Source organism: Electrona antarctica, assembly GCF_951216825.1.
Source record: "Electrona antarctica genome assembly, chromosome: 16".
Taxonomy (NCBI): Eukaryota; Metazoa; Chordata; class Actinopteri; order Myctophiformes; family Myctophidae; genus Electrona; species Electrona antarctica.
Genome location: NC_136797.1, coordinates 28,896,553 through 28,922,436, shown reverse-complemented (window position 1 = coordinate 28,922,436; position 25,884 = coordinate 28,896,553). Strand labels below are relative to the sequence as shown.

General features: G+C 44.6%; 1 protein-coding gene across 1 annotated transcript in view; it reads left to right on the top strand.

Annotated features, from left to right (window-relative positions):
* The first annotated feature begins 10,393 nt into the window (after positions 1-10,393).
* The window catches only part of cntfr (ciliary neurotrophic factor receptor), a 75,467-nt gene continuing 59,976 nt past the window's right edge, over positions 10,394-25,884 (top strand). Inside the window, exons 1-2 of the mRNA XM_079524828.1 lie at positions 10,394-10,456; positions 24,104-24,162. The gene's annotated coding sequence lies outside the window, so the exon portion shown is untranslated. The remainder of the gene's footprint in view (positions 10,457-24,103; positions 24,163-25,884) is intronic.

Genomic DNA, 25,884 nt, shown 5'->3' with positions numbered 1-25,884 from the left:
CATCTGTAAACTTAACATGCCTTTTTAACCGACTTAAACCGTGTCGTTTTATGCTTTTGCTATTCATAAAATTAAAAACATTTTATGCAAGTCTTTGAATATATACATTTAAAAAAGAACTTAACTCAAAACTTTGGTTCTAGGTGTCCCTGGAACAAAATATTTTGAGATGGGGGTCGGCAGCCAAATACATATAATTTTGGGGATCCTTGACATGACTAAGTTGAGAACCACTGATATAGCTAAATACATTTTTCAGAAGGTCTAGGGTAAATGGGTTAAACTGGTACTGTCAATGGAGAATGCCAGAGTGGGATGAGATTCTAGTAGTACTATACTGATGTTTGTAGTAGTAATAACTATAGAGCTCCGAAGTCTGACGTCACTTTCAGTAGAGGGCGTCAATCTCCAGGTTCATGTATTTGTTTATTTGCATTGAGATCCCCAAACGGCGATTTTAGGTCGCTTCATATAAGAACTGTGTTTGAAAAATAAACCGACCACCTCGGCGTTTCTGTCAGGGGAGTGGCTGTGCGTCGTTAATGATGTCCATTCATATTTGATACAGCCAGTTTCTAGAGAAAATGGAATTAATGTGACCGCAAAAGCCTTGAAACTACATATGAATGCAATGTCGCTGAGCATATACGTCACGCCCAGCTGTCAACATATTGCGTTCCTGAGATTCCTCGTTGACGTAAGCTCAACTGGTGGTGACTCGACTCGTACTAACCACGATACATTATATATCAATAAAATAAAAATAAACGTAATTAACGTTCAGTTTCTGTTGTGCGACGGGCTGCGGGCAGAAGCAGCCTACCCGGAAATGTAGTCTCTGGGTTGTTTGGCTCGTTTCTAACGCTTATTTTGTTACTCTTTGGGTATATTTGTACATTTCCACCTTCAGTCGATGCTTCATATCCATATGAGTGAAAAGGCCGGGGTGATCGGTTTATTTTTCAAACACAGTTCTTATATGAGGCGATCTAAAATCCCCCTATGGAGAGTACAATGCTTATAAAAACATACATGAACCATGGCGCTCACTGCCCTCTACTGGTAGTAGAGGGCAGTGACGTCAGGACTTTGGTGCTCTATTAGTAATAACTACAGCATATTGGAACTGGAGAGGCCACAGAAAACCCCGCCCACTCATTTCAATGAAAGTTGCTCACCCAGCATATACTTCCCCAGGAGTCCCTCTCCTCCCCAGCAAAGCGAGGAACAGTTTAAACACTTAAGCCCCTTTTTGTTTTCCGGCTATTCGAAAATAGCCATCTACAAGCTCACAACACCGGCTTCACTAGATCTGCTATTTTTGAGCTGTGCCAAACTGCTCCAATGACCGCGTATGTCTGAGACTACGCGTCGAGGCTGCAATACTGCTGGGTGACCTAAAGTGGCACTTGTTAATTAGCCTAAAGAGCCATTCACACTAATTACTAGAACTAACTGCAGCCAGCACCGCTCAGTTTACACAGGTGTGATTTTTTGACAAATATTCACTTATAGCAGTGGTTTTCAACCCGTGTTCCGGGGACCACCAGTGGTCCTTGACGGGGTTCCAGGTGGTCCCCAGCTAAATGTGGAATTGGTAACCAATTGAACCCTACGCTTATTAGATCTTTAACTCTTGAGAATGTAAAATTAAAACAGACCTTTATGGGTCCTTATGGTTTCATTTTACACTTTCAAGAGTTAAATTATTGTTAAACATCTGCATTACTTAATTTACAAGAAGTTTACACAATTAGAGAATGTAGAAGAATTGTTATTTTGATCAACATTTGCCTATTATCTCTCCTTATTGTACCAAGATCAATACAGCATGGAATTGTGGAAAAATCGTATCCAATGACAACAAAATATTCTTCAGGTTTTGGGTCTGAGAGGCTAAATGTCATCTTATAGGGATCCCTGACACAAAATCTTTTGGATGTGGTTAATGTTGAGGTATTTCTTTTTTTTACTTTGGAGTATTAACAATTCAAATCAGTAGGCCACCTTTTCTTCTACTCCACTACATCCCAGAGCAAATATACTTTTACTCCACTACATGTTATTTGAAAACTTTAGTTACTAGCTGTAGCTAACTACTGATTATTATTGCCAAACATACAGTAACCACTTCAGCCCTAGATATATTTTGGCCATTTGAAAATAGCCGATCTACAAGCTCACAATGTATTTTTATACAATTTTTAAACTTGTGAAATAGGGCATTCTGCATAATGGGTACTTTCAACTTTTGGTACTTTAAGTACATTTTGATACCAATACTTTTGTACTTTAACTCAAGTACATTGCAGTATTGATACTTTTACTAAAGTAAAGAATTTGAGTACTTTTTTCACCACTGGTCTAAATAACATATTGGCACCACTTACTGTAACTCCTCCCATGGATTCACTGAACCCATAGGTACTACTGTACATCTTGAGCTAGCTGCAGGACCCAGTTTCACTTGTGAGAACAGAGAACCCTCCTTCCAGAACCCTGCTGGGGGCTGTAAACTCAGAACAGCCTCAAAGGCTTAGTTCAGACTTAAGGAAAATCCAATTTGATTCTCAAATATCTTAGAGCTGGCTATCCTCACTGTTATTTGTGTTACATGTGATCTGACTTTTGTATTTTAGACATCAACCTATCTGCTTGAGTGACCTACACACTGTATGCAACCTCTGCTCTGGGTGCAACAAGCCAACAACAAAATAGCAACCGACGAAAACCATACATACCTGAAGAAACCAGAAAATGGAGATCATGCCATTTCCAGACCTCCCCCAACGCACCAGATCATATGGTAGGCTTACAATCAGACAAAGATAGGGAGAACACAACAGGTTGTTAGTCAAATTAGACTGTTTATTTATCCAAACTATTTACCGTATTGTCCCGAATATAAGATGACTCTGATTATAAGACAACCCCCACTTTTCAAGACTAATTTGTGGAAAGATAACATTGAATGCCAAATAGTCTAGTACCCGATTATAATACGACCCAGTTTTTTAGGATATTTCCATTGGAAAAAAACGTCTTATATTCAGGCCAATAGGGTACTACAAAAAGCAACTGAAATGTAGGCTACTAAACTCAGGTGAAAACAAATCTGTGATGTGGAAATAAACATGTCCGAGCTGAGTTATGCTCATAAAAAAACATTACTTTTCTCTCCTTATGTCTGTAATGGATGGTTTTATAATATCCATAAATATTTCCCATCAGTGCAGTTTTGTTATGAGACATTTTCCTAAGCCAATAATTTGATGACCGGCGGAAAGATGCAAACGCTTCCGGTATCAAATTATTAAGTTAGGAATGTGAGAAAGAAAGAAAAAAACTCTCCATGAATTAAAGAGTTTGTGGGGTGGCTTTGAGTACTATAGACGAATAACAGTTAAGTCCAAATTTTATTCTGACCCCTCCATGAAAAAGCCTCGTCCTGACTCCTGACCCCTTATCCATCATTTATACATAATGGATAATTACTCGTTGACTGTTATTCGTCTATAGTACTCACTGATGGAAAATAAGTATTTTTGGTTGGTGAACTCCTTTATTGGGGCAGCAGGGGCTCAGGAGCTATTCCATGCATTATATAATATAATTCTGTAATATTGTAATGTCACCTATTAATTGTTATCTAATAATTGTTATTAAATAAGGAGGAATTCTTCCTCCTTATATAATAATAATAATACCTGATGATCATGTTTTAGGGTGGAAAAAAATCACGGCACTCCATCTTTAAACGAATAAACAAAACAAACAAATCTATTAACCACTATTTTATACTATACACTATATAACAATGTTGTGCAAAAAATGTGAAAATTGCAGATCTATATACACATGACCCAAGCGTGTGCTTGTTTGTAGATCAACTATTTTCACTTTTTTTGTTTACTTTTCACATATAGGCCTATGATGACATGGCCAAAATAGCAATCGATTATTATTATATTAAAGAAATCGATTATCTTACATGTTTTATTATCTATTAAATCAATTTATATATTGTTGCACTCCTAGTCTTAATTTGTTCCTATTCATTTGGTTGTTGAGTCCACTAGATGGCATGCCATTACTGTGCTATACAGTCCTGACTCCTGACATCTCTTCAGTGAATGGCTGCTGCCTGTCACTTAAATATTTGGGCTACATGAATAAAACTGAATTAATTAATAGAATACATTGATTCACTCTCCGTTTATGCATGACCAGTAATGTGCAGGTGATTTAAATAATGAATACATTCATTAACTTAAATTAGGTGTACAGGCAAGGTAGGCTGCATTGTTTTGTTTTTATTATAGTATGAATCTATGAATACATTGTGCTGCTATTTGTGTGTATAAATATGTACAAGTTAATAAAGGTACATCGCTGTTTGTTTTTAATAGTCTGCCAAATCAGTATTGCTATTTTGCATTTGGAACTGAATAAATGTGTATTTCCTCCAGCCTTAAGTCAGCCGCTTCTTCTGATGAAGTTAGCCTCCGATCTGATGTTCAAAAGTGACAATAAACAGTATGATAAACAGAGAACTGGAGCGGGCGCTCAAATAGCAGCGACCTTCTACCAATAGCACCATCATTCATATGAATGCCTCTGGCCTTGGAGTCGTGCTGCTCGGTAGTGAGGTCCCCAGGCACATGTCGCTGGACTGACAGACCTGTCTGCTGTTTTAACTGTCAGGATGCCTGGGTTCATCTTGGAAGAAAATGGATGCACGCTGATTTATTCATCCAGTTATATTCTGTATTGCCTATTTTATATGCTGTATGTTTTGTTTTTGCCTGAAACTATGCCTATGCCATTAACCCAGGGACAGGAGCAATTTTGTTTGTGTATATTGATGCTGTTTTTTGCACACTTATTCAGATGTACTTAAAAAACTGAATTACTTATTGCTACTTAGTACCTCTTACTTATATTGTACGTTTATAATGTATTACCATATTTGCATTATACGTTGCATTATGGACATGACATACATGTATGATGCATGAGATATAACAATGAGAATAAATTACAAAGAATGCATTAGTTGTATGGAAATTGAGTTGGAACATGTCAAAAGTGTTGCTCTCACTGCATGGAGACAACTGGACATTGCTAAAGTATATAACCGTAATTACCTCAGGGTTATAAGTGCATTATTCTGATATAGTGCATTCATGCATTGATGATCACTGTCTGTACGAGGCTGATCTCGCGAACTACTAGGCTTAAACATGACAACATACAAAAAAAACAAAAAAGAAACGTGATTTATTCTCGAAAAGAGCATCAAAGGTTTATCCTCATTTGCAACGCTGTCGAGATATTACACACACAAAAATCAACAGATAAGATAGATATTTTGTTGACACAGAAACAACAAAATAAGACCATAACTTTCCCCCTCACTGTATATGTTTTTTTCCCCTTTTTACCTCCTATGATGATTTCCTGTTTTGACTATAGTTGTGTATATTCGTACGTCTCTAAATGTTTTGATGAATTGAAAGTGGTGGGCCCTATTCTAAACAAGTGTAATGCTTTATGGTGTCGTCCACTCACAGTTAACAGTTTTTGTATTGAGTTGTACTTGAAATGTACTGTAATTCTGCAAACTGTTAATAAATCAATCAATCAATCAATCAATGCTGTCAACAGGCTCATCTTAGTAGCTAGTTACAACAACCTACCTAGGTTCCATCCCAGAGGCAAATGTTTCCTGTGATAAAATGGCTACCAATGTAATCAAAAAGGGTCAACCAAAGAACAAGATTCCTGTACAACATGATCTCCTCACTGGTCAGCAAAAATACCTTGACTACCTAGTACAGGAGCCCTCATACAAGGTCTATGGACTATGCATGCACCTCGTGGTACCACAGCACCTCAAAGGCCCTTAAAACAAGGCTGCAGACATCCCAAAACAAACTGGTCAGTCTACTAGTACTACTTGGCCCGCTTATACTCCCAGAATCCACCTCACCCCCGCTCATTTTGATGGAACGACCTACCAACAGCCATTAAGAAATGTGAATCCCTAGACTCCTTCAAAACCGCCCTCAAAGAGCACTTACAGGCAGCTGCAATTCGAAACTGCCCCCCTTATTTTTCTATACACATTTTCTCTGTTTTTCTAACTGATTTCTTTGCATAGAAGTGTATATTTGTATGTCTGTGTTCTGGTGATTTGAAAATGGAGGACGCTTATCTAAACAAATCTTATAGTGCTTTTTCTGGTTTTATCCTCAAAGCAGATTTTATATTGACCCATACTTTTGTTGAACTGTACCCATTCTACAAACCGTTAATACAATTTGCAATCAATCAATCAACAAAGTTGGTGACCTACTTAAGTAGGCCTAGTGCTAGAGTCTGTGACTCCAGTACTTCTGGTTTGCCATTTTCAGCCGGCATCGGGGGGAGAAATCTCATCCAGATGGTTTGTCGAGTGAACAGGTTGGTTTCAATTTCACGGGCACTGGATCAGATTAATCTTGAAAATTAGAACCAGCAACCGCTTTCAGGGATTTTGATAGGTCGCCAATGTTGGTGTAACATTTGTATGTGCAGGACACTACTGTGTGATTTGCAAAACAGACAGTAGGGGTCTGGTCCCATACTGTAGAAGACTATCATTCAGACAGTAGGGGCCCTTTACTTTGTATTCGTTTTTTATACACTGACTGATCAGCTGTTTGATGTGCTTTACCTTACCTGGCCACAAAAGATCACTAGAGCGTCTCCCCTGAGTCTGGGAGGTCGGGGTTCCATCCCCGGCCGGGTCATACCAAAGACTATAAAAATGCCACTTGTTTGAATGCCCCCGCCCGGCCGCCCCCAGTCAAAAATAGCTGAAATCGTTAAAACGAAAGAAAGCAGCAAATGAAAAAAAAATTAACACTCATATTTTACTTTCTCTAATAACAACCTAAAACATGAACCTTGGTTGAAAAAAGAACGTCAAAAGTTGACTTTTAAATTCTATGAATTCTCTTTCCAATCTTCTTGTTTTGCGCATTTTAATGACAACTTTGTCCTTTCAATTTCATACGTCTGCTTTCTGTCATCAGTCACGTGACTTGTCTTGGACTAACCTGAATATTGAAAAACAATGCTAAATGCCAAGCATTGATCCAGCAATGCCAAGTGGCCCAAGTGGCTGTATGTGACCGATTTGGTTGAGAGAATGTGTTGAATTGTAATGTTGTTTGTCATAGCAAAGGTGACAATATTACATGTCTTTTCACTGTCCAAAGATTTGTCTCCATGCAGCCTGTCACTCTGGTTGCACCGTAATGATGTAAGTTGTAACGACAGTCCTTTATTGCGACCGAAGGTTGCATTTACTATGAAAACCTGCATCGTCCGTCCGTCACACATATATGGTTGCCAATCCATCACGCCTCATGACATCTCGTGACATCATGGAGACCCTTAGATCTCCATATATGGATCTGACCTTGTGACATCACATGACATCATGGAGACCTTAAGGCCTCCATATATGGTCACGCCTTGTGACATGTCACACAACCTTATTTATGGCCATCTCCATATATGAAGATCACGACACTGACCTCATCTAACCCTAGATGGACCATACATGGAGAAGACTGGATCATCACCTAGATCTGCATATATGGAGCCGGCCAGCAACTCTACATCTGACCTCAAACCCTTAGATCTCCAAATGGAGTGAGCTGTTCTGACATTCCATATGTTGATCCTACCCCACCCATCCTTCCTGTTCTGACATTCCATATGTTGATCCTACCCCACCCATCCTTCCTGTTATGACATTCCATATGTTGATCCTACCCCACCCATCCTTCCTGTTCTGACATTCCATATGTTGATCTGACCTCATCAAACCCTGTACACTCAGTGACCTGATGGCAGACTCATGCCATGCTTCAGCAATCTGACGGCTGTCGGGTTGAAACTGTTCCTTAGCTTAGTAGCGCGTCTCTTGATACTGCAGTAGCTACCTTTGCCCTTCCGCGGGTGTTGTGAAGGGGTGAACAGTTTGTGACTTGGGTGGTGCGTGTCCTTGATGATGTGCTGGGCTTTGGCTTATACGCACCGCTTGTTGTACAGTCCCTGGAGCTCGTCTCCCATTATGCGCTCCGCCGAACGGGCTGATCTTTTCTCGGGCAGTAGGCCTACCGTTTCCATTCCAGGCCGTAACACAGGATATACCTTCAACTGAGCTGTTGTAATACACAACCTGAGGATGTGGTGTCCTACTCCAAACTTCTTCAGGCGTTGGAGCCTTTTTCCTCACGTGTGTTGGTGCAAGTCCTATTTGAGATCCTCTTGGATGTGTACTCCGAGGAACTTGAACTCGCTGAATCGATGAGTATCTCCGCGGCCTCCTGAAGTCCACGATCAGCACCGTGGTCTTGTCGGCGTTGAGCGAGAGGTTGTTCTCCCGCCACCAGAGTGCCAGTGTTTTGATCTCATCTCATGTAGTCGGACTTGGCGTTGTCGAGGATTCGGCCTATATATATCACTGTTGTGTCGTCCGCCGCGTACTTTCTCATTATCAATGGTCCTTTGTGTGACCTGTAGTGTATTAAGTGCCGTGCGTGTGACGTCTTTAAAGTGGCGTCCCACCAGAGTGGCGTCTCACCAATGCAACACTGATTAGGACCTTTATTCCGCACTCCAGGAATGTGGAAGTGCTGTTCGCAAACCCCCCCCCAAAAAAATAAAAATAAAATAAAAAACAGAGCGACGGATGTGCACCGTCTAAAGCGGACTTGAGTCACGAGAGGTAGGCATACCGCCGAGTGAGCCGTCAGGCAAGCGAGTCACCATTCTCATCGACGTCCGTCCCCATTTGCCGTCATGGAAGTTAAGAACGCCAAAACATGTCATCACATTATCAAGATGGAAAGATGGAGGTGTAGCTGGGCATGCCGCCTGGTGGATATTTGCACTCTGCTGAGCACACCTTTCTAGTCAGTATAGCCGACATCAGCAGTTCAGTCGCCCAGACTAAAATATTTTTATGTCAAGAATCCCCAAGTTGTTTGTGATATGCCGTGGATCCCATTGGAAAAAATATAAAAAGAAGCTCACAACGGCTTGCATCACGACACACTGTGTGAGTTCATAGATTGGCTATTTTTGAGTAGCTTAGTCCCAAAATAAAACAGGCCAGGGCATGCATACGTTTAATCTGTTCCTCATTTAGCTGGGGACCCCCTGAAACGACACTCAAGGACCCCTGGGGCTCGTTGGAGGTGGGAACCCACTTTGAGACGGGCTTTGCTTGTGTGTGAAAAGCCCATTTTCTTCACACAGAAAGAGGTTAATTATAATTTCTGTTACACACTAACAGAAAAAAGAGATGTGAGGAGAACAGAAGAGAGAGAGAGAGTGTGTGTGTGTGTGTGTGTGTGTGTGTGTGTGTGTGTGTGTGTGTGTGTGTGTGTGTGTGTGCGCGCATGCGCGTGTGTATCGTGCATGCACGTGTATCCGTACCGACTGTTACAAATCATGCATGTTGTGTCAGACAGTCACTGTGTGTGCATGTGTACATCATTCCTTCTCCGTGCCCGCGCACGCCACAGCGACGTCCGCGATCGCCTCTCGTCACGTGGGGCGTCGGCGCCCGAATAATATATTTATATATATTTTTAAGCACGCATGCACACACACACACACACACACACACACACACACACACACACACACAACCGTACCTTCATGCGCTCGACCCTCAGAGAGAGAGTGAGTGAGGGGGGTTGGGGGGCGGGGAGGGAGGGAGGGGGGAGAGAGAGAGACGGGAAAGCGCGAGGCTCATAAGGATTTATCCCTATTGCACCGGGACGACATGCGCACGCGCGCGCGCGCACACACACACACACACACTGACACACACACTGTCACACACGCTCCCCCCCCAACCCCCCCCCCCCCTCTCTCTCCCTCTCTCTGACTCTCTCTCGCGTGGTTTCGTCCCGGCTCTGGGACGGACTCTGTTACTGTTTGTATTTTGGTTGTTGTTGTTTTATTCCTTCTCTCTCCTCCTCTGACGACAAAAAAGGAGGAGAGGGACGCGCCTCCTCCTCCTCCTCCCCCCTGCCTCGGCGTCTCGCCCTCCGCCCGTCCGTCCGTCCATCCCTCCATCCGCGCCTCGCCTCGCCTCCACCCACCCTCCCTCCCTCCGTCCATCCCTCTGTTTTTCCCTCCCACGTTTTTTCCGCCGTGTCTCTGTGACTGTGTGTGTATACGCGTGTGTCCGCTTCTTCTGTCGTCCGCCCGGAGAGAAGAACGGAACAGAGGAGAGTTAGGGAGGAAGGAAGGAAGGAAGGAAGGAAGGAAGGAAGGAGAAAGAAGGAAGGAAGGAAGGAAGGAGGAGGAGGAGGAGAGTAGGAGGGAAGACAAGCCGACGGGAGGAGAAGCGAGGAGCGAAGCGGAGGAGAGGATAGCAAGCGACGTGAGTAGATACCAGCTATCCATTCTCTCTCTGTCTCTCTCTGTCTTTCTGTCTATCATTTTTTATAATGCTCGATCCGTTTTGTCATCCTCGCTCTCACCCTCTCTCTCTCTCTCTCTCTCTCTCCCTCTCTCTCTCTTGCACGCGCGTATGCGTGCGTGTCGGCGAGAGAGGGATGGATGGATGGATGGATGATGGAGAGAGAGAGGTCTGTCTATGTCTTCATGTTGAGCTGTGCGTGCGTGCGTGCGTGCGTGCGTGAGTGTGCGCGAGCGTGTATGCGCGCGTGTCTTTGGAATGACTGGAATGCCATTGAGAGAGAAAGAGTGTCTTGACTCTCTCCCTCTGCCTGTGTGTGTGTGTGTGTGTGTGTGTGTGTGTGTGTGTGTGTGTGTGTGTGTGTGTGTAATGCATTTTGCTGTCTTGTGCATTTTGTGCAATTTGCTATCGTGTGTGTTAAATCTAAATTGTTTAGCCTTAATGTGTATGTGTTCCTCATTGTGTGTGTGTATGTGTGTGTGCATGCACAAGCGTGTGAGTGAATGTCTGCTCCTCAAGTAGTGTGTGTGTGTTTGTGCACGTGTGTGTTTGTGCACGTGTTTGTGCGTGTGAGTGTGAGTGTGTGTGTGTGTGTGTGTGCGTGCGTGTGTGTGTGTGACTGTGTGTGTGACTGTGTGTGTGACTGTGTGTGTGTGTGTGTGTGTGTGTGTGTGTGTGTGTGTGTGTGTGTGTGTGTGTGTGTGAGAGAGAATGTCTGCTCCTCAATTTTGTGTGTGCGTGCATGCGTGCGTATTCATATGTTCTTGTTGCTAGGTGTCACTAGGTGGTTGCTAAGTGGTTAACAGGTGGTTGCTTGGAGAGGAGAGTAGAGGGGTTAGGTTTAGACTGTGACCTTTGACCTCTGGGGGTCACCCAGTGTGTGTGTGTGTGTGTGTGTGTGTGTGTGTGTGTGTGTGTGTGTGCCTAATTGTTCAGGGAGTGGCTGTCAAGAGATTTCAATGGATCTTTCTGTGTGTGTGCGTGCGTGCGTGCGTGCGTGCGTGCGTGCGTGCGTGCGTGCGCATCTGTCTGTCTGTCTGTCTGTCTGTCTGTCTGTCTGTCTGTCTGTCTCTCTCTCTCTCTCTCTCTCTCTTTTTCCCTCACCTGCCATGTTAGGATACTTAAAAGCTGTGATTGTTTTTAACTTTTTAAATGCTTCCAATAAAGTGTGGCTTGTAATTGTTTTCCATTGAAATTGGTTGAAGTTGTGAAAAGCTTTGGTATAGGCCGGTATGTATACCTTGAAAGTGCTGGAAACACATTTGGGCTTTTATTTATTTATTATTCATTTATTTATTTTATATATATTTTCTTTTACATATCTTTGCCTCCTGTGGAAACCGAGGTTCTATGAGACGTTTACAGATCTTCTCTTCTCTTCTCTTCTCTTCTCTTCTCTTCTCTTCTCTTCTCTTCTCTTCTCTTCTCTTCTCTTCTCTTCTCTTCTCTTCTCTTCTCTTCTCTTCTCTTCTCTTCTCTTCTCTTCTCTTCTCTTCTCTTCTCCCCACCTCACTTCTTTTCTCTCCTCATTTCTCTTTCTTTGACATTCTTTTGCTTTTTGATTGTTATGATCATGCTGGGACTTTAACATTTCTTTTTTTCCCTCCATCTGTAATTCATTTCTTTCTCACTCATTCTCATCTCACCCTCAATATTCTGTTACATTCTCTCATTCCTAGCATCCCCCAGGTGGTAAATCAACAGACAGACAGACAGACAGACAGACAGACAGACAGACAGACAGACAGACAGACAGACAGACAGATACACTAGGTATGCTAATATTTAATTAAAATGTTATGGCTGTTATCTGGTTCATTAATGGTCCTAACATGTAATATATAGAATGGACGAATGCCGGTGACTCACACTCAGAGTCCCAATTTAGCTCTCGCCAGGAATGCATTTGCGGTCGTGAAACTGCTACATGAATAGCCAAATGTAGGTAAATTTAGTCCTCTTCGAGTAAATTATGGCGACAATTCAGCACTCTAGTCGGTAGGGGAAATTAGTTTCCTAAACACACTGGAGAGGTTTGCCGTCTCCAATTTACTGGAGCAGGGTGGGTCTCAAGGAACCCCGGCCCCAAAAGTTAAGTCAAGTTAATTTTTTTTAGTACCAAATCACAATGTAGGTTACCCCAAGGCACTTTTCATATAGAGCAGATTTAGTACTCACTTATTAAAGAAACAAAATATGTTTATTTATGTTATTTATGAAACGTATGTGCTTTCAGACCACTGAATTACTTGTGTTTTATTTAATATAATTTTAGAATCCATTTGAATCTGCCCAAGACTGTCAAAAACAAACATATTGCATATTCGGTTACAATTCTTGAAATAACTACATACAGCACAGTAGTGTTATGGGAACAATATAAATATATAATAATACTAATAATATTAATAATACTAATAATACTAATAATAATAATAACAATACTAATAATACTAATAATACTAATAATACTAATAATAATACTAATAATACTAATAATAATACTAATAATAATAATAACAATACTAATAATAATAATAATAAAAATATTTTCCCAGAATAGATGTATAGGCATATAGATGATATGAGTTGCATGTATGATAGTCCTACTGGGGGAGTTTAGAATTGTATATTTCACAAGCAGAATTAGAAAGTTAGCCAGATAAATTGCGAAAAAGAGTATGTATACTGGTAATACTGACACAAGTCCCTCATGCACGCAACAGCCGTAAAGCTATAGGGGAAACACTGTTTAATGGTTAAATGGCTAGTTTAGATAGATAGATAGATAGATAGATAGATAGATAGATAGATAGATAGATAGATAGATAGATAGAATATATTCTTTCGCAACACCTTTTTCCAATTTGTAACTGAGTGTGTTACTCTCACACACACACTGCTTTGATGTGCACGTTGGAATGTGGACAAGTGCACGCGTGCGTGCACGTGCGCACACACACACACACACACACACACACACACGCACGCACACACACACACACACACACACACACACACACACACACACACACACACACACACACACACACACACACACACACACACACACACACACACACACACACACTATGTTTGCTCAGGGCGAGGAGAAATATTGTGCTAGTATCAACTTTCCTTTGATCACACCTTGGAAAAACAGGAGAGGAGAGGAGAGGAAAGAAGAGGAGATGAGAGGAGAAGAGTGGAGTTGAGAGGAGAGGAGAGGGAAGGAGAGGAGAGGCGACAGAGAGACAGAATGATTGAAGGAATTATATTTCAAGAGGAAATACAATTGGAGCGGATTTGTAGTAGTAGTAGTAGCAGCAGCCATAGTAGTATATTAATAATAATAGTAATTTCAGTACTATTTTAGTACAGTAGTAGAACTAGTTGTAGTACGCCATAGCAGCAGTTAGTAGTGGTATAGCAGTAGTCATTGTAGTAGTACTTTTAATAGTAGTAATAGCAGCAGTAGTAGCAGTGGTGGTGCAAGATAAGAAATGTATTTTGGTGGTGCTCAGTGTGGCACTGGGGTATAAAGTTTCTGTCGACCATTGAGGAGATTAGGGTCTTGAATCCTCTGTGGTTCATCTGGCGTGGCTGCGTAGACTGTCCATACAAGCACAATAGGCTTTATGCAAGCAGCTATTTTGGAAATAACGCTTCGTACATCCGCGCTAAGAGCAAAATGAAAAGAAAAGACGTTAGTCGCGTGACTGGGCGCCGGGGCTGCGCCATGACGCTCATGGGTGGCAAATCTCGCACCGGAAGTTCGATGAAATACATGGCAGTGAATGAAGTATTGTGAGACTGTCCACCGTATGTTTCCTGCCTGGCAAACAAATCTTGTGATACCTCTGAGACAGAAACGATATACCTGCCGCTGTTTAGATGCTGTTAGAAATTAGGATGTACTGTGCACATCAAAAAGCAAGTGATTAGAAAACCTGTGATATGTCTTTTTTTATATTTCCTGAACAGACTATATGACAAAAAACGCAATCGTTCAAAAATAGTGTTTGTTCAAGAGCTGGTCCAGCCAGCTGGTACTGCCATATATTTCATCGCACTTCCGGTGCGAGATTTGCCACCAATGAGCGTCATGGCTCAGCCCCCCGGTGTCCAGTCACGTGACCTCAAAGCTTCCGGGCCTCTTCCTTCGCAGGTGTTACCGATGATACTAATGAAGGCTAGTCTGTTCCAGTTTAGTGTACAGCGGTTCTCAAACTTTTTTACTTCAAGGACTCCCATAACTCTGAGAGTATACAAATGGGTTTGTACACTCAGCGGTGATGAGACTACACAGAAATGTGTGGTGGATTTGGGAATTGGCGTAATGGCCAAATTGGGCGAACAAGGGGTGGAAAAGATAATTGGCTACTCTTAATTATCTTTTTTCTGAGTTGATTTATGTTCATTTAACCACTTGAAAATCATACTTAATTGACCAGAGCGCCCCAGGGCTCTGTTGCGAGCATGCAGCCAAAGCACATGAAGCAGCAGATGAGTCAGTCTATGAAAAGTAAAAAGAATAAACTAAAGGGACCAGCCTGAGTGGATGAGTCCTCTATGTGTGCTTTGCACTCCCAACAGCAGTGTACTGCACAGGCTCATGAAATAATCTCATATTTTGACAGCAATTGCAGTTTTGCCGCCTGGCAGTAAACCGAGGACAAAAAGATAAATGTCGGTAGCAGTAACATTTCATTATCAACTTCATTTGTTTTAAATGTGTCGTCCAGCAGACTGTATGACATGGATAAGAGAACTATGGCAAAATAATCAATCACCCCAAAAATATTGTCCAAAGGAGGTAATCAGATATAGGCTATATGTAACTAAAGTGCACAATGCAAAATTATTGGAAAAGTTCAGTCATGACTCATGATATGTAATAGGACAAAATGACGCATGTTTTTTTAATTTCCTCTCATAATACTCAGGGCAAATAATACATAATCTTACACATTTTATACCTTTGAGAAATTCCAAAGTCCATTTTAGTTTCATATGATGAGCGAAGCTTGTCCTGTACAGTCAACAAAGCAATATCCTCTGGACAGCTAGCCGGTGTTACACCAAAATAATCAGTGGTGGAAATTAATTGCAATTTTATAGCACTTTTCCAAGTGCTCAAAGCGCTTTACAATTGTTCATTCATTCATACATTGGGAGGTGAAGCGGCGAACAGTCGACGCCAGCGTCCTCACTTCCCACATTCACACACCAATGGTGGCGAGCTCACACCGACCAACTCATTGGAGGCAATGTAGGGTTCAGTGTCTTGCCCAAGGACACTTTGACATGTGGACAGGAGGAGCCGGGATTCGAACCGCCGACCCAGGGATCATAAAGTAACTAAGTAACATGTACTTAAATACTGTACTTACAGTAGAGTGGTAGTTCTCACCTTCTCCGTCCCCAGTCGCTGACAAACACCTGGGCTTCAAAGTTGTGCCCCTGGTCATTGTGGAGCTCCTCTTTTCTTTTTAAGACCTCATATCCCACGGGGGAACTTCAGTCTTTTCAGCTTCACCCAGCTGACTGTTGTTGCTTCCCACAGAGGAACGCGGAGGGGGCAGCGATTGGGGGTTATGTGTCTTGTTCAGAGACATTTCGCCACATTGCTGAGGGCTGGAATCGTAGCTTTGGACCTCCGGAGTCCTATAGGCGGGCTCACTAACCGTTCAATTAAGGCCTTCGTTCTGAGTTTAACAAACTCAGGACTTAAATGTGTTGTTAGTTGACAACTATTGTAGCAATGTGCCGAAGTGTGTCTGAGCAAGACACAACAACAGTCAGCTGGGTGAAGCTGAAAAGACTGAAGTTCCCCCGTGGGATATGAGGTCTTAAAAAAAAGGAGCTCCACAATGACCAGGGGCACAACTTTGAAGCCCAGGTGTTTGTCAGCGACTGGGGACGAAGAAGTTGAGAACTACCACTCTACTGTCTACACACACCCAAATTGACGGGTTCGTAGACAGGTTAATCGCACCTTGGCTCCCCAGCTCGCCCGCCGTCCTGTCAGACCGACAACAGCCAGATTGGGACCCCCACTTGCCCCTGGTCCTGTGGGCTTATACAGAACCACAGTTCACACCAGTCGTCGGATTGATAATGGCAGTTTTCAGGGCCTGTGGGGCGTGAAACCCGAGAGAAGAGACAATTTGTAGAAGATCTGAGGCCAGGCCTCCAATTTGAAACATTTGTGAAAAGGCCTTTTGGCAGCTGTAGGAGGATTTCAGATGTTGTATAATGTCCTCCAAGTTTTTCTTTTCTTTTTTTTATGTGGAGGCGCTGACTGCTTGTATAATTTTCTGAATGTTGTCAGTGAAGAAGGAGACAAATTCATCGCAGGCCCCGTTGGATAACAGTTCAGAGGCTACTGACACAATAGGATTTGTTAGCTTGTTGACGGTAGCAAATGAGGCATGTGCGTTATTATTGTTGTGACTATGATGTCATAGTAGGACTGCCATTAATTTATCCGTTCCAAATGATAAATGTGAAGTGTGTGACTGTGTGCGTGTAGCACGCTGTGTCTTTTAAACATGCTATCTAAATAACATTAGGATTTGCGGTCGAACAAACAGTAAAGTATTGTCTAAACAAGTAACCAACATTTTCATATAACTATAGTATCTACAAAACAAATCAAAAAGGGCCACAAAAAGTGATACAAAGAATGTGGAGTGCTAGGGGATCAGATTGATTGATGGATTGATTGATTGAATACTTTATTGGCAGAAATGTAAACGGTACAGAGTACAGTCAAACACTTCGTTGCGGTCTTTTGTTTCCATTCAGCTCCTGGGCATTCAATTCATAATGCATGACATGAAAAAAGAACAACAAAATGCAAAGAGGTTATAGTTATCTAACTGCATGGGGGAGAATGGGGAGTGAGTGTGCAGTCTTGACTCAGAGGGAGAGGTCATTCCACAGCTTTGGGAGCCAGGCAGGAGGGAGAAGAGTCCCGGACACTGGGAGAGCTTTGGCGAGGCTGCTTTGGGGAAGGGGATGAACAGACTTCCTGTGTTAGCTGATCTTAAGTGAGTGGTAAGGGGTGTGTGCAGGCATCAAACATGACCTGAAGGAAAGGGGTGCCGTGCCCTTGAGTGCCTTGTAGGTTATCACCAGTGTTTTGAATTGGATGCGGGGCTAGCAGGGGAAGGGAACGCTAAAGGGGGGGAAGACGTGAACACTTTGGGAGGTCGAAGGCCAGACGTGCCGCAGCATTCTGGATCAGTTGAAGGGCTTTGAGTGAGCATGCAGGGCATTGCAGGCAGTTCAGCAAGGAGTAATAGTAGTACTAAGTATAGTATAGTATAGTAGTACTAAGCTAGAAGTATGAGCAGCAGTAGTAATAGTATTATAGTAATACTATTAGTAGTTATAATACTAGTAGTATTAGTGTAGTAGTACTAATAGTAGTAGTTTTAGTAGTAACAGGAGTTGGAGTAGGAGTTATAGTATAGTATTAGTAGCAGTAGTAGCCTAGTATTGTGCTGTATAGTTGTATACTTGTCTACTGCTACTAGTACTATAGTAGCAGTAGTAATACAAACACACACACACACACACACACACACACACACACACACACACACACACACACACACACACGCATATATATAGTAAAGTATATGACCATTATCTAACTATAAATGCACCAAGTCTCTGTACGTACGTCTGTAATCCACGTAACTCGAGAACCGTTCGCCCCACCTACTTCAAATTCGACACACGCGTTCCACACCCCCACAGGGAGTGCAGTACCCGGTGTCGAGTTGGTCGGACCCACGGTTGTCCAGAACCGCCACAAAAGGCCTCTGCCCGGGCTTTGGACTATGGCCCCTGCCCATGTGTCCATATATGGAGCTGGCCTGTTCTGACATCATTCTGACGTCTGAAGACTCCATATTTGGGCCTGACAACGAACTCCATATATGGGCATAAAAGGGACACAGACATAATATCTGGGTGGGGCATACATTTCCAACTTGCATCGTTCCAAGTAGGCCAGTGCCCAACGGGCACCGCTGTAGAGGCCCTACTGGCACCGCTCTAGTATTTATAATTATTAATAACATCACAAATAAAAAATACATTACCTATAATACCTATGAAATAAAAATAACCTTGGGATATTTCAGCGAGAGATAGAGAGAGAAAAGAAAGATGAGTAGGTCCTCATTAAAAATGCAGAGACCAGATAAGGAGGGAGACGGAGAGAGAGAGAGGGAGAGAGAGGGGATCCTTCCTGTGAAATCTGAGATGGAGAAAGAGGGAAACTTGACACAACATGAACAAAGGATGATGGAGGGAAGAGAAGAGAAGATGAGAGAAAAAGACTCTTCTCTTCTCTTCTCTTCTCTTCTCTTCTCTTCTCTTCTCTTCTCTTCTCTTCTCTTCTCTTCTCTTCTCTTCTCTTCTCTTCTCTTCTCTTCTCTTCTCTTCTCTTCTCTTCTCTTCTCTCGTTCCTAACAGTTAAATTGATAATTACAGGTCACTCACCCATGTAAACGCCCAATATGGTGTGCGTGTATATGTGCACTTGAGTGGTTATCCGTTTGATGTGTGTGTGTGTGTGTGTGTGTGTGTGTGTGTGTGTGTGTGTGTGTGTGTGTGTGTGTGTGTGTGTGTGTGTGTGTGTGTGTGTGTGCGTGCGTGCGTGCGTGCGTGCGTGCGTGCGTGCGTGCGTGCGTGCGTGCGTGCGTGTGTAATAAGAATGTGTGTGGTTGTGCTTGTAACTAGCCAAGCTGTTGGCTTGTTAAGAATTTAGCCGATGAGTATTTTGCAGTGTGTGTGTGTGTGTGTGTGTGTGTGTGTGTGTGTGTTTGTCTGCCCTTGAAAGTTGCACACACACATACACACGCGCGCGCGCGCATGCACACATGCACACGCACCCACACCCACACACACACACACACACACACACACACGCATGCACGCACACATGCATGCAAGCACACATGCACACACACCCACACCAACACACACGCACGCACACACACACACACACAGTGACACACACACAGACACACACACACACACACACACACACACACACACACACACACATTTTGGCAGGAAGTGTCTGTGGGCTTAACAGCTGCTAATTAGTTTTTATGAGATAGAGAGAGATGGAGAGAAAAAAGAGAGTGACAGAATATCTCTTCTCTGCTTTCTCTCTCTCTCTCTACCCATTTTAGCATGCTAATGTCGCTAACATCCATTTTACAGCTGAGCTGACAGAGCGTAGCGCGCTAAGGCTAAGCTAGCATTAAGCGTAACGGCTGTCCGTCTGTGTGTGTGTGTGTGTGTGTGTGTGTGTGTGTGTGTGTGTGTGTGTGTGTTGTGTGTGTGTGTGTGTGTGTGTGTGTGTGTGTGCATGTGTGTGTGTGTGTGTGTGTGTGTGTGTGTGTGTGTGTGCATGCGTGCGTGCACGCGCACGTGTGTGCGACGCGTGCGTGTGTGTGTGTGTGAACCATGTAATTTCTCTCCTACTGACACTGAGAATGAACAACAGATGGAGAGAAAGAGAGAGGGAAGTTGTCCCTCTATTATTACTACTAGTACTATGACTACAACTACTAGTAGTAGTACTACTATTACTATTATTGTTATTACAAGTACTTGTACTTGTACAGCTACTACTACTAAATGTGGCCTTGAGACTTGATTTACTTGTCTTGAACAAGACTTGAATTCAGTTTTGAAATGGACCTGATTCCTGACTTGAAATAGAAACTTGACTTGGACTTGAGATTTGACTTGAGACTTGACGTTGACCATACACTGACTGAATTGCGTGAAATTGAAACATAAGAATAGACTTGACTTGGATTTTACTTGGTCTAGAAACTTGAATTCAGATTTGAATTGGATCAGAGATTTCAGACTATTTGTTTGTGAGCTGACTAAATACATGCTCCATACATGCTCCCTGGCTTAATGCCGTTTAAGTAGTGTCAAACGCACCCAAACCCGCTGTTTAAGACTTGACTTTGACTCCCCTCGCCTCTCTTCTCCATCTCCTCTTCTCTAAAAAAACAAAAAGGAAAGGAAGTATATACTGTAGTGTAAGTAATGAGTTGCTTACTGTCATCCGGTATTAAGGAAAACACAGGACATTTTAGCACAGCATTTTGTGTATGTATGTGTGTGTGCGTGTGTGCGTGTGAGAGAGAGAGAAAGACAGAGAGCAGGGGTCAAGAGTCGGCCAAAATACTGCCTGTATAGTATGGGCAGTTTATTAATGGTGGCTCCCTCTTGTCTCTTGTCTTCATTCTCTTGTCTCTATGCACTATTTTTGTACTGTCTCCTCCGTTTGATGTCTTGCCACCGAAAAAATTACATAAGTAATGACTTGCTTACTGTTACGTTGTGTCTGTGTACTCATACAATATTAAGGAGAACACAAGACCTTTTAGCACAGTGTGTGTGTGTGTGTGTGTGTGTGTGTGTGTGTGTGTGTGTGTGTGTGTGTGTGTGTGTGTGTGTGTGTGTGTGTGTGTGTGTGTGTGTGTGTGTGTGTGTGTGTGCGTGCGTTGGTGTGAGTGTGTGTGTGTGTGAGAGAGAGAGAGAGACAGAGAGAGACATAGAGAATTATTTTAATGATACAAATTCCTTTATTAACTTACTAAAGGATACAACGAGATACAGCAAGAACAAGAACCCCAAAATAGATGACAAATATATATCACATTAAATCCGGAGGAGACAGAACACAAAACACTGATTTACCTACAGTGATACTCATTAGAAAGAGAGAACTGGCTAGGTCTCCATCCTCCCCCACTCAGCCCTTGCTAAGACAGACAGAGATAGGGACAGAGAGGCAGGCAGGCAGGCAGGCAGGCAGGCAGGCAGGCAGGCAGGCAGGCAGGCAGGCAGGCAGGCAGGCAGGCAGGCAGGCAGGCAGGCAGGCAGGCAGGCAGGCAGGCAGGCAGGCAGGCAGGCAGGCAGGCAGGCAGGCAGGCAGGCAGGCAGGCAGGCAGGCAGGCAGGCAGGCAGGCAGGCAGGCAGGCAGGCAGGCAGGCAGGCAGGCAGGCAGGCAGGCAGGCAGGCAGGCAGGCAGGCAGGCAGGCAGGCAGGCAGGCAGGCAGGCAGGCAGGCAGGCAGGCAGGCAGGCAGGCAGGCAGGCAGGCAGGCAGGCAGGCAGGCAGGCAGGCAGGCAGGCAGGCAGGCAGGCAGGCAGGCAGGCAGGCAGGCAGGCAGGCAGGCAGGCAGGCAGGCAGGCAGGCAGGCAGGCAGGCAGGCAGGCAGGCAGGCAGGCAGGCAGGCAGGCAGGCAGGCAGGCAGGCAGGCAGGCAGGCAGGCAGGCAGGCAGGCAGGCAGGCAGGCAGGCAGGCAGGCAGGCAGGCAGGCAGGCAGGCAGGCAGGCAGGCAGGCAGGCAGGCAGGCAGGCAGGCAGGCAGGCAGGCAGGCAGGCAGGCAGGCAGGCAGGCAGGCAGGCAGGCAGGCAGGCAGGCAGGCAGGCAGGCAGGCAGGCAGGCAGGCAGGCAGGCAGGCAGGCAGGCAGGCAGGCAGGCAGGCAGGCAGGCAGGCAGGCAGGCAGGCAGGCAGGCAGGCAGGCAGGCAGGCAGGCAGGCAGGCAGGCAGGCAGGCAGGCAGGCAGGCAGGCAGGCAGGCAGGCAGGCAGGCAGGCAGGCAGGCAGGCAGGCAGGCAGGCAGGCAGGCAGGCAGGCAGGCAGGCAGGCAGGCAGGCAGGCAGGCAGGCAGGCAGGCAGGCAGGCAGGCAGGCAGGCAGGCAGGCAGGCAGGCAGGCAGGCAGGCAGGCAGGCAGGCAGGCAGGCAGGCAGGCAGGCAGGCAGGCAGGCAGGCAGGCAGGCAGGCAGGCAGGCAGGCAGGCAGGCAGGCAGGCAGGCAGGCAGGCAGGCAGGCAGGCAGGCAGGCAGGCAGGCAGGCAGGCAGGCAGGCAGGCAGGCAGGCAGGCAGGCAGGCAGGCAGGCAGGCAGGCAGGCAGGCAGGCAGGCAGGCAGGCAGGCAGGCAGGCAGGCAGGCAGGCAGGCAGGCAGGCAGGCAGGCAGGCAGGCAGGCAGGCAGGCAGGCAGGCAGGCAGGCAGGCAGGCAGGCAGGCAGGCAGGCAGGCAGGCAGGCAGGCAGGCAGGCAGGCAGGCAGGCAGGCAGGCAGGCAGGCAGGCAGGCAGGCAGGCAGGCAGGCAGGCAGGCAGGCAGGCAGGCAGGCAGGCAGGCAGGCAGGCAGGCAGGCAGGCAGGCAGGCAGGCAGGCAGGCAACAACGACAGAATACACAAGGGACAGGGATGCAACGTTCATATAACATGACAAAGACAACTTACACAGAGGCAGGGATGGAGAGGAACTAAAGCACCATGCATGCAGACACGCAATGGAGAAGGGGGAAGAAGACAAGTAGGGATGGGAAAGAGGGAGAGACATTTTGTGCTGCTAGTATTTTATTGGTCCGGTGTTTATACTTTTGTTTTGTATTTCTTTCAGAGCAGGCTCCCCTTCAGATGATGTAGATTTTAAATGTTTTAAGCTTGATTTATACTCAGTCGTTCGACATTGTCCTGCGCTGAGAATAGCCGCCCTATGAGATCGAGACGCGTTGTGAAAATAGATCTATAATAATAACAAGTTCACAACGTATTTTGCATTGTGTGATTCATAAACATCACGGACGTGTGATATACAAACTTAGCACTGCATGTTTTGCATGGCACTGTTCTTTTCATAGTTTGCCAAAATGGTCCCACAGCACACTCACAACACCCGCCACAGTGGCCGCCGTGCAGCTTGAGGAAATGAAACTCCTACAGAGTGTGCACACGACCAGAGGGACAGTCTGTTATTATTGCTCCCATTTGGAAAGCAGCGCGGCTTGTTTTTCCTCCTTTCCTTTTTTATTTTATATTTAGAATTAGCTATTTTGGAAAAAACCTTTTCCAGAAATGTTTTTGAATATGCCATTAAAAAGTATTAAAAGAAAACTCAATGTCAACTGGAGTGTAAAGTCATTCATTGAGTCAACATATTGCCACATGTGCGAGGGGTGCTATGTGTAACTGTGTGTGTGCATAGCTGCCTCTATGTGGATGTATGATATAGTGGGCAGCAGGTCTATATTAGTGTCAAACGTTGCCTGGGGGGAAGTAGGTGTTTCGGGGCCCACTGCCCTCGGTCTTGTGGATGTGGAATGGCTTGAAGCATCTGAAACGGTCTGTTGGTGGGCTGTCCTGTGCTTTGCGGTTGAGTAGAATGATGAAACTGGTCGGGACACACTCAGTAGTGCCTCTCTAGAAGGCCCGTAGGATCTTCGGACTGAATGTCAAACTTCTTCACTCGCTGAAAGAAAGAGACATTGCTGTGCTTTCTTCACCGCGTGGCTTGTGTGCTCCCTCAGTAAGGTGGACACACGAGGAACCTGAAGTCACTGAGTTTAGGCTTGAATTGAACTCGAGTATCGTCAACTTGGACTTGAGACATGACATGCGACCTGAATCTTGAGGCATGACCTGGACTAGACAGAGCCTTGACTTGGACATTGCACTTTTCTAGTGAGGGGTGATGTTTCTTGGATGATTGCAATTGTGTTTTTCTTCAACTATACTGAACATCGTTCTCTGTTTTTGCAGGGTGACATTGCGGATTATTGGGAAATTTCAATTGGGAATATCTCTCATTGAAGTACAAGGTGAGTGAATGGATTTGTTTTGGATTATATTTTCTGGTTCTGTACCCAATACTACTACTACTACTACCACTACTACTGGTAGTAGTAGTAGTACTACTACCAGTAAGACGCCTACTAGTGCTAGTACTACTATTGCTTGCTCATTTATGACATCTGATAATTATGGATAATTATCCATAATTATCAGATGTAATTTTCCTCCACTACTAGTGTAGTCTGTGTAAGCTCTGACATTTGGTTGCACTAGGTCAGCCAGAAGCCTTACTATTGACACTGGACCAGATGTCCTACTAGTTGTAACAAAGTCGCAACTTTTAGGCCTTTCTGATGCACCAGTCGCCCTCTAGACTAAGCTGCAAAAGCAGCTGTGACATGTTGAGTGTGTTTAGAAGAAAATGCAAAAAGGAAGTTGCAAATCTAGTTAGGCGGAAATGGGCGTGCCCAGGCCTGTATGGGACTAGTATGGGGTTGATCTATCAGGAACCATGCAAGATGCACAGACACACACAGAATGACAGACACATGCACAGACACACACAGAATGACAGACACACGCACAGACACACACAGAATGACAGACACATGCACAGACACACACAGAATGACAGACACATGCACAGACACACACAGAATGACAGACACACGCACAGACACACACAGAATGACAGACACATGCACAGACACACACAGAATGACAGACACATGCACAGACAGCAGGACAGCCTGTCGGCCTGGTGAAGATAATAAATCCTTCAGCCTATTAATACCTCTATTGTGTGGGTGGGGGGTTCCACCAGCCAAGGCTACTGGGGGGGTTGGGGGGGTGTGGGTGGGGGGTTCCACCAGCCAAGGCTACTGGTGGACTTGGAAAGCTGCCATGCAATACATTTGGGTTTGTTGTGGGATTGTATAGTTCTGAATAATGTCCAAATGAATCAACAATCGGCATTCTATCAACCATACAACAACAACAACAACAACATAATGTTTTAGTCACGCCGGAAGCTGCTAAAAAGAATACTGATAAATTGTTTTGCTCCTCACAATTCAGAGTGGGCAGTGGGCACACCGTTTGAACGATCTACTTGTGTGTGTCTGTCTGTCTGTCTGTCTGTCTGTCTGTCTGTCTGTCTGTCTGTCTGTCTGTCTGTCTGTCTGTCTGTCTGTCTGTCTGTCTGTCTGTCTGTCTATAAAATAAATAATATGACTGAAATAATATTGCTCTTTTCCGCTACCACCACCACCACCACCACCACCACCACTACTACTTCTATTGTACTTCTACTAGTACTAGTTCGTCTACTACTACTACTAATACTACTACTGCTACTGTACTAATAGGCCGTAATACACTCAGTGTGTATAAATATTGTGGAGCCATTTCCTGTGCAAAACAAATAGACAAAGAGAAGGCAAGACAGTGGGAGAGAGAGAGAGAGAGAGAGAGAGAGAGAGAGAGAGAGAGAGAGAGAGAGAGGGACTAACTGAATTAGCTAATGTAGCTTGGGACAGATAAGCTAGATAAATGACCTCACTTATCTGTGTGTGTGTGTGTGTGTGTGTGTGTGTGTGTGTGTGTGTGTGTGTGTGTACTGTGTGTGTGTGTGTGTGCGTGCGTGCGTGCATGCGTGCGTGCGTGAGTGCGTTCGTGCGTGCGTGCGTGCGTGCGTGTGAGAGAGAGTTCATGTGAGCAATGTGTGTGCGTGTGAGAGGCCGACAAGA